Consider the following 9,116-nt stretch of genomic DNA (forward strand, 5'->3'; position numbering starts at 1 on the left):
AGTGTTGTGTTCCCCGAGGAGAGCCAAGGGGGCCACACACCACACATCCACAATCCACTCCAAGCTGTGTTTCTAGTTTGGTGGCGCATTTCTTCCAGCGCGTATATCAACAGACAGGGGATCTGTGGGACAGCCCACCCTTGGGGATGGACGCCTTTGTTCTTAAGAACATAAGGAGCATGTTCAGGTCCAGGACAATAACTCTGGATGCTTTCTACCCCCCTACCCCACTTAGGGTGCAGGGAGGTTAGAGTGCATCTGTTGTGTCAATGTGTGCAAGGCTAACGTCCTGTGTAGAGCACACAGCACCCATTCGATGCACTGGTCAGCTGTTCGTCTGTTTCAGTGATAATGCAGTCAGTAAAACCCTGTCCAAGAAGAGCCTGGCCAGCTGGTTTTGTGAGTGAATCTCCCAAGCCTGTACACGGGCGGGAACAGACCAACCCTTAGCAGTGCGTGCACATTCCACTCGGAAGTGTGGAAGTGTCTACGACCCTTTGTCAGCGGGGTGTGTGTCGCAGAGATCTGCACAATGGCATCTTTGCCCTTACTGTGCCCGTTTGTACATTTCTATCTCATGGATATGTCGGGTTCCTTCTTGGGATCCAGCTCGCAAGTACGACCTAGGATCTGAAAAGTGAGGATCTGGTGACTACTACTACATTTCAGTGAGAAGTCAGAGCAGTGCAGGTGTTAATGCCTGCGACCTTCTCAGGGGTGTCCCACCATTCTGTCACTAGGTGATGTGGTGGTCGGGTCTTTGGCCGAGTTGGGTTGGTGTGGTGGACAGTCATCGGGTTCCACCCACTGTACCCATAGAGTCCAGTAGAAGGCGGAGCCTGTGTGAGGTAGAACGAAGGTTACGATATGGTAACCCTAGTTCTATAAGCACAGCGGAGCCCTCTACCAATGAGCCTTGCCGCTCTGACGCCATCTGCTGAAGAGGTGGACGGATGCTGAAGCAGTAGGGACACTGCTATTTATACGTCACGCACGTATCGGTAGCAACGTCCTATTGGTCGGCTACGTGCATGATAAAATTTCAGTGGGCAAGTGCGTGCGTGTGATTGGAGGAGATAGTACCCATAGAGTCCAGTAGAGGGCTCCGCCTGTGCTTATAGAACTAGGGTTACCATATCATAACCTTTGTTATCTCAGGGTATTTTTCATATAGAGCAGGTCTAGACAGAACTCTTGATATTATTCCATACTGTAAATCTCCATTTATTATAAAGAGGATCTTTTCAGCACATGATTGGACCTGTTGTTATCCATGTGCAATCAGTTTTACAACAGGTTTTTTAATCAGCATCTAAGTACAGATGGCATAGTTCAAAAGTTAAGCAGTGGCAGTACTTTCTTTGGAAGCTGAACTCATTCTCTGCCCCCCCCGACTTCTTCTTGGTCGTTTACTCTTTCAGTTATACCAGCGGATTTTCCCATGATCTCTATCAACCAATCATATTGCTGCTTTCAAACTTTCAATATGGTCTCCTTTCTGCTGAGGTCAGCTGTCATTTCAAGGTGAAATCGTTTTGACCGCTCCCCCTGGTACCAGTCTCTTACCATCCAGAACATACAGTGCATGTCCCAAGACCACGGGTCTCCCTTTAAGGTCTCTGGCCACAACATACAAAGAATGAACTCTTCAGAAGGCCAGTAAAATTCTTTATTACTCCATACCCACCTTGTTCCAGGCCTTTAAGTGGTTCCCATCTGGTTGACATCAGTGCTGCCCTACTTGTAGAACAAATAGGAAAAGGGCAACATTCCAACCTGAGGCCATTTGTCAATTTAACTTTACCACCTCCCCTTTGGGAATCTAACTATCCCTACTTCCCACTGCTGACTTACTGCCAAGAACGGTATACCTTTTAGCATTCTATCTATCTATTGTGTATTTTTATTGGTATGTGTGTGCTCTGCTGCATATATTTCTCAATTGTTCCGCAAGGGATTAATAAAGTTATTTTATTGAATACCCATTTTTGCTGTATCCATGTTTCCCTGTATTTCTTCCAGGCACATTGCTATTCTTCTTGAACTGTTATCACCAGCAACGGCCAAACACTTGAATAGTATGAGACCCAAGGATGTGTATCTTGTCACATATGTGTTTATGCATGTACATGTGCATCATTGTGCACTGCTTTTAGAGCATGACTCACGCCCACTCGTAGTGGTCAAAAACTACCTTTAACAGCTGAAGTGCAGGCATTGGTGGAAGAAGTATTCAAATATTTTACTTAAGTAAAAGTAGTAATACCACAGTGTAGAAACACTCTGTTACAAGTAAAAATCAAAATGCATTCAAAGTGGAAGTGCATAAGAATTAGCCTCAAAATATGCTCAAAGTGCCAAAAAAAAAGCATTACTTACCACTTAAAGGTAAAGATTGGGCTGATTTGAACTATTTTATATACTACCGGTTAGAGTAATTTATTTGCTGATATTAATTATCTGAATCTCTAAAATAACATAAGCTCAAATTAATATATAGTGAAGTTTAAAGCTGCATAAAATGGAAGCACTCAAGTACAGTGCAACTGGATCAGACAGCCCACTGAATCACCTTTACTGTCTTCCACGTGAACACAAACAGGAATCTCTGCAGTGCTAAATGCAGCTTGGCCTGTGCTACCATCAGGAAGCTGGCGGCTCACTAAATGGGTAGCCTTGATGTGCAATAGCTCGCAGTGTTTGCTGTATCACAGTCCACAAAACTGTGAAAGGTTGCATCTGGCGCAGCCTGACACAGGAGTTGACACAGTTAGACAGATGGCTTGGTACTTGTGAAGCTACAATGTAAACATTGTTCACACTTTGTTGTATATGCACGGTGTGATAACATAATCCTTTATGTTGCATATGCAGCTGCGATGAAGTGGGTTAACTTCCTGCAATCTTTGACAGAAGCAAGTCTTTGTGGGCAGCGAGGTGAGAAGTGTTTACCCAATAAATCATCTGTTCTTGCACTCTCTCACCCGCCATTCTTGAAATGAAGCAGCAGCTACAACTGCAAACCTGGATTTCTAACATTTACATACATAACAAGATCATGTTTCTCCAGGATTATCCGCCGCCTTGATTTTCAGATATTGCTGACTGGGTGATGAAATTCAGTGATGCTTGTTCCTAACTTCAGCCTCCGTGCCCGTCCTGATCAATAGCCTCTCCTTTTCACACTCCACGAGCCATCACCCACACTAGCACTAATGTGAGCTATTAGCACTCGTCTGCCCACTGAAGATTAGGCCCCCTCTCGCTATCACCCTCTGTCTCGCCATCACCCTCTGTCTCTTTCACACCTCACACACACAGTATATAAGCAAACATACACGCACAAAAATTAGACAGTTTATACCTCCAAGAGGCAGTAAATCAAGTCTTCTATCTCAGAACAGCATGTCAAGTACAATGTTTGTAATCTATACCACTGGGTAATCTTCCTTTAATTGCCTTTAAAATAAAGCCATCTGCGATACTGCAGTTGCATGCTGTGAATTCTTAGAGCGAGAATAATATGCATTACGCAACATAACCTCAGTGACTGACACAATGGTATCATCAGCATCTTTGCCTACGCTTGCTTTTTCCTCCTCAAAGTGTGGACCTGTTTCAGCTCTCAAAAGTGCTGATAAAACTCATAACTGCCTACAGTCAGTTTCCCATTCTGACCATTCAGTCTCCAAATGGACTCGGCCACTTCCGCTCAAGCCAAAATGAGTCTGACCCCAGTAACACAGACCTGTTATCAATAAGCACTCATCATCTCCACTCAGCTCATTTCCTATCATACGTTTTTCCTCCAGGGAATACAATTCTGCCCTATACACTGCATTTAGTTGACACTTTCTCCTCTCTCCTTCCTTGTAGCAGTGAAATACTCCACAAGCGAGCAGCCCTTTACTTGAGTGACCCACACAAAGTTCAAAGTGAGGGTCTCACATAAATGGGGCATAAGAACTCCACAAAAGTGGCACAGTCCCCTACGTGGTGGCACCAGCTTCTTCATATGATCATCAGATTTGGAAAGCTAAACTCCCCCCCCAAAAGCCCCCAGTTGTGAATAGGAGCCTGTGTCTTCTCTCCCAATACATTTTTAGCTGGGGACCTTCGAGAGCTGACTGGCGGAGCAGAAGGCACCATATGCCATCAGACCAGGCCCACACTGCAATGGGGTGGGTTCTGCAACTCAACATGTGTCCTATATTTAATCCTTTCATTGTACTTGTAGCCTTCAGATTATACACAGTGGTGGAGGAAGTATTCAGATCCTGTACTGATCCTATACTGTAAAAATGCTAGTAAATGAACAGCATAAACATTTCACTTAGTACAGAAGTGTTAACAGTAAATTGTGTTGACTATAGAAAGTAAAACTAGTAGTTTAATATTGGATTATCATCATAATGCATTCATATGCAAGCAGTGTTTTAAAAGAGTGCCCCATCCATCATTGCACTCCAATAACATTGTCACACTAAAAAAAAGGATCAAAATCAATGCAGCAGAAAGAGATATCACCTACATTACCCACGATGCAACCTGACTGCTAACATTTTGGTCAGAGATTTGGGTGTGTTATGCTAGTAGCGGCTAGCCCCTATGCCGCTAGCCTAAAGCAGAGATGAGATTTGTTGAGTCACTTCTTTCTAATTCAACACCATCCAGATTTTTTCCATTTTCAAACTTGCATGCTTCACCCCCAACGGACGCTACCTCAACTGACATCCGTGAAGTGAAAAAAAGCTGTGTTTTAATATGCTGCCTTCAGATGCATGAAACTGATGTTTATACAAACTCAATGCGCCCTTGCTGTTGTTGTGAATGCAGACTTCCTGCAGCTGCACAGCCTGTACACATACACTTTTAGAATCCAGGTTCCAAACATGGCTGACCTAGCTGCTCAGCTTGGTCATTTCTCCCATGTCCCATCTCATGAACACTTGGATAAAAAGGAGTTTTGGGTAGGTGGAGAGGGAGAGGGCTTAATCTCATAACAACAAGGGATCTGCCCTGATTTGGGTTTGCCCTATTTGGTCCCAGTCTCTTGAGCTGTCAGTTATCAAGGATAGAAATAGATGACCACAATAACTAAAAGGTTACCTCAAAAAATGTGTTAAAAGTGCTTTTGATGAACTTCAGTCAGCGTAAATAAGTGTCTGAATGTTAGTAGAAACGCAGTCTACTCTCAACTTCTTGCTAAAGTAACTTTTTGGTTTGTTACTGTCACTTCAAAACTGTCAATCATTGATATGAACAAATGGTCAAATGATGATGTGTGATGTGAAATATGTCAATAAGAATGACAAACATAGAGACTTATCACCTGATCCTGCAGTTCCATTAGCACTATGGTGCATTTTAGGGTGTTTCAGCTCAGTGTTTTGGTTTTACGGCCAGCAACTTCCCTGTTTTGGTTCACTCTCCCTGCACTCATCAGCATACTTTATGTCTGTTTTCAGTAAAAAGAAAACTATATTAAATCCACTGTACGCCACATGCCCAGCACCAAATGTCAAATACACAAAGCCAGCGACTATAGCTAGTGAACATAGTTCACATAGGGGTGTTTAGCAGCTAAAAATTCAAGTATCTCACTCTGGATTGGTGGAGACCAAAACAGAGCTAAGAGGACAATGAATATTGACTCAAATTCTCCAGCTGGACAGAAACACAAGGTCAAATAAAAGCTAATATTAGTCAGTTCTTGTTTTAGAGAAATCCTGCGTGAATGTGTCAAACTGGAACACAGCGTAAGCTTCTTTACAGCACATCTTGTACTGCAGAACTACTACAGCTGATATTCCAAGCCAATTATTATCCCATGGAAGTTTCTTGGCAAGAATCTGAACCATTTACTAATCAACCTACTCAGGTTTTGTCACAACACAGTTTCCCAAATACATATTTTAACAATGACGAACTCATACTAGAATCTACTTCCTTTCCCTGCCATTGTTCCCACATCGAGTACTTAAGATAAAAACTGTACAGAGACAACTGAATTATAGTTTTGTTTAATGATTAATAATTGAAATCAGCTCAAGAGGATGCATTAAAATGCAAGTTACCTCTTGAAACTCTAATTGTCATTTCTAATTTATGTTATCTTTCTATGAGCAGAAGATTTCAGTCCAAGATTTTATTGTGAAACAAAAATTCTTTTTTCACTACAGTATCTGGGGCGGTCTTTGGGTACCCATTTATTTCAATATTCATGTAACATTCCTCACATTGTAAAGAGAATGGTTTTTAAAGAAATCCTGTGCTTGTATGTGGTATAATGTATCGACTTTAAGGCTTGTTGGACACCTTATTACCTGACTAAAAATAGGACATTCAGGGCCACTGTGAGGTTGGATGTAGCCAGATACTGTGCTGCAATGTGTTTAGAGATGACGGGAGATAACAGAAACAGAGTCCCAGAAATTGCCCCGTGCTGCTGCTGATGCCACTGAACTGGGTCACTCACACTGAAGCCTTTTCACACAGAAAACTACAACTAGGAAACAGAACCAAGTGTCACATTAGGATAACATCAATGGGTTCAGCATTTCACAAAATATGAAATAAGTGTTCTGTGTTTTTTCCTCTAATTGTGCCACGCTCTTCCAACTTCCAAAAGCTGGATCTAGTGCAGGATGGATGATATGTTGATCCAAGCTCACCTCAGACCACAGCTGTGTGATTTTGCATGTTTGTGAGTGAAAGAGAGGATGTGAAGAGAACAGAAAAGAGCATGTGTTTTTGTGTAAACAGCGGTAATGGTGGCTGCGTTGTGCCCAGTGCCTGTGCATTAGCAGTGCCAGACAGCCATGGTCAGTCAAGGGGTGCAATCATGAACTCGCAGGAGGGTCTGTTTCGCCGAGCCCTGCCTAACGATACTCTCTGCTGAGCTCGGATACAGAGGAATTACTCTCGTTTGTCACTGTCTGCAGGGGATTCAAGTGTAAAGCAACAGTCACAGAAATCACTGAGGATATAGGACTTTACCGACATATATGTTGACTTCACAGATAAGTGAATAATTCAGATATCCAACGGGAGCAAAATATACAGTATAACTAAGTTTTATAAAAAGGTTAACAACATCTTTCTGCAACAGATGCAGTCTCACCAGAATGAAAAATGAAAAACTCATTACTAATGTAATTTTCCAAGGTGTCAAACGTATTAATCTATGCCTTATGGATTATTTTATTGTTTGAGTCAATAAAAAATGCTTCAAAACATTCTGACCTGAAATCTCTTGCTCATTAAGATGTGAAAACAGAATTTTCTGGAATATACCTTAACCTCAGTGCATGGACTCAAGTGTTTGCCAAGCATCTGTTTTCATTGAAAAAAACATCTCGGGTTACGTATGTAACCCTGGTTCCCCGAGAAGGGGAACGAGACACTGCGTCGGTTACGACACTATGGGAACGCCTCTAGGCGTAGCAGGTCTGAACTTGAATGAAATCACTCCAATCCTATTGGCTTGTTGCTAGAACGGTAAGGTGTGACGGAATAACCGGAGGAGTATAAAGCACACCTGTACACACTCATTAGCTTAAACTATGAAGCAGGCGCTTCAGGCGGGGAGAGAGGTGCGGTGGGCCGACGCAGTGTCTCGTTCCCCTTCTCGGGGAACCAGGGTTACATACGTAACCCGAGACGTTCCCCTTCGAGGGAACTCGAACTGCGTCGGTTACAACACTATGGGAACGAGATACCCACTAAACCGTGCCGAAAACCCCGCCTGCCCCAGTGTGCAATAAAGTGGCACGACTAAGAGGAGAGCACACGAGTGCCAGGTGCTGAAGGAAGGTCAAGACTGTAAAACCGAATGAATGTGTGCGGAGTGGCCCAGCCAGCCGCTAAACAAACATCCTGCAAAGAGGCCCCGGAAAGGAGGGCTCGAGAGGCCGCCATGCCTCTGGTATAATGAGCCCTCACAGCCACAGGTGAAGGCAAACCGCGCTCGTGATAGGCCAGGGAAATAGTCTGAACAATCCAGTTGCTAATAGTATGTTTGGATGCAGGGAGCCCAGCCCTGGGGGACCCAAAACACACTAGCAGCTGGTCAGCCTTCCTCCAACGGGAGGACCTCAGAGTGTAAATACTCAGTGGTCTGACAGAGCAGAGCAGATGAAGTCTCCTGTCCTCTGCCGTCACATGAGGTGGAGGATCAATGCCTGCAGCACTGTGGACCCTGCCGCACAAGAAGGCACTTTAGGGATGTATCCTGGACGAGGGTGCAGGATAGCCCTTATATTCCCCGGGGCAAACTCCAGGCTTGCGGGGAAACCGAAAGCGCTTGGAGATCCCCCACCCTCCTCAGAGAGATGATAGCAAGGAGAAAGGCCATCTTGAGGGTCAAGCTTGCTTAGCCTCAGCTGACTCCAGGGGTTCGAAGGGGACTTCAGCCAACGCCCCAAGAACCACCGCCAGATCCCAAGTGGGAACCTTGGACCGAGTCGCAGGTCTCATCCTCCGGGCACCACGGAGGATCCGTGTGGATGGGGCCCTGGAGCTGAGGAGGGTCTCGACTGCTCCGGCTGTTAGACCCGCCTCTAGGTACTGTGCCCCCTCAGGGGCCAGACCCACAGTCGCCATATGGCGGGGCAAGGGTGAAGAACCCGGCCCTGCACCTGGGACAGCAGGTCTCTCCTCAGAGGGACCCGCCACGGCGGGCCGTCCAGGAGCGATCATGATGTCCGAGAACCGCACCTGGGTTGGCCAGAACGGGGCTACGAGCAGTAGGCCGACATTGTCCTGGCGGACCCGCTCCAGAACCCCCGGGAGCAGAGCGACTGGGGGAAAAGCGTACAGACGTAGCCTCGGCCACGAATGTACCATGGCGTCCAGACCCAACGGGGCTGGAGGAACGAGAGAAAACCATAGCGGGCAGTGCGTAGTCTCTTGAGACGCAAACAGATCCACGTCTATGGGGCCGAACTCTTCGCATAAGAGCTCCACCACTTCAGGGTGAAGTCTCCATTCCCCGGGCCTCAGCCCCTGCCTCGACAGCAGGTCTGCTCCCTGATTCTGCGTCCCCGGGAGATACATCGCCCTGAGCGATAGTAACCTCTGCTGGGACCACAGGAGAATCTGACGCGCCAGTCTGT

The sequence above is a fragment of the Micropterus dolomieu genome, linkage group LG11 (assembly GCF_021292245.1).
Source record: "Micropterus dolomieu isolate WLL.071019.BEF.003 ecotype Adirondacks linkage group LG11, ASM2129224v1, whole genome shotgun sequence".
NCBI classification, from domain to species: Eukaryota; Metazoa; Chordata; class Actinopteri; order Centrarchiformes; family Centrarchidae; genus Micropterus; species Micropterus dolomieu.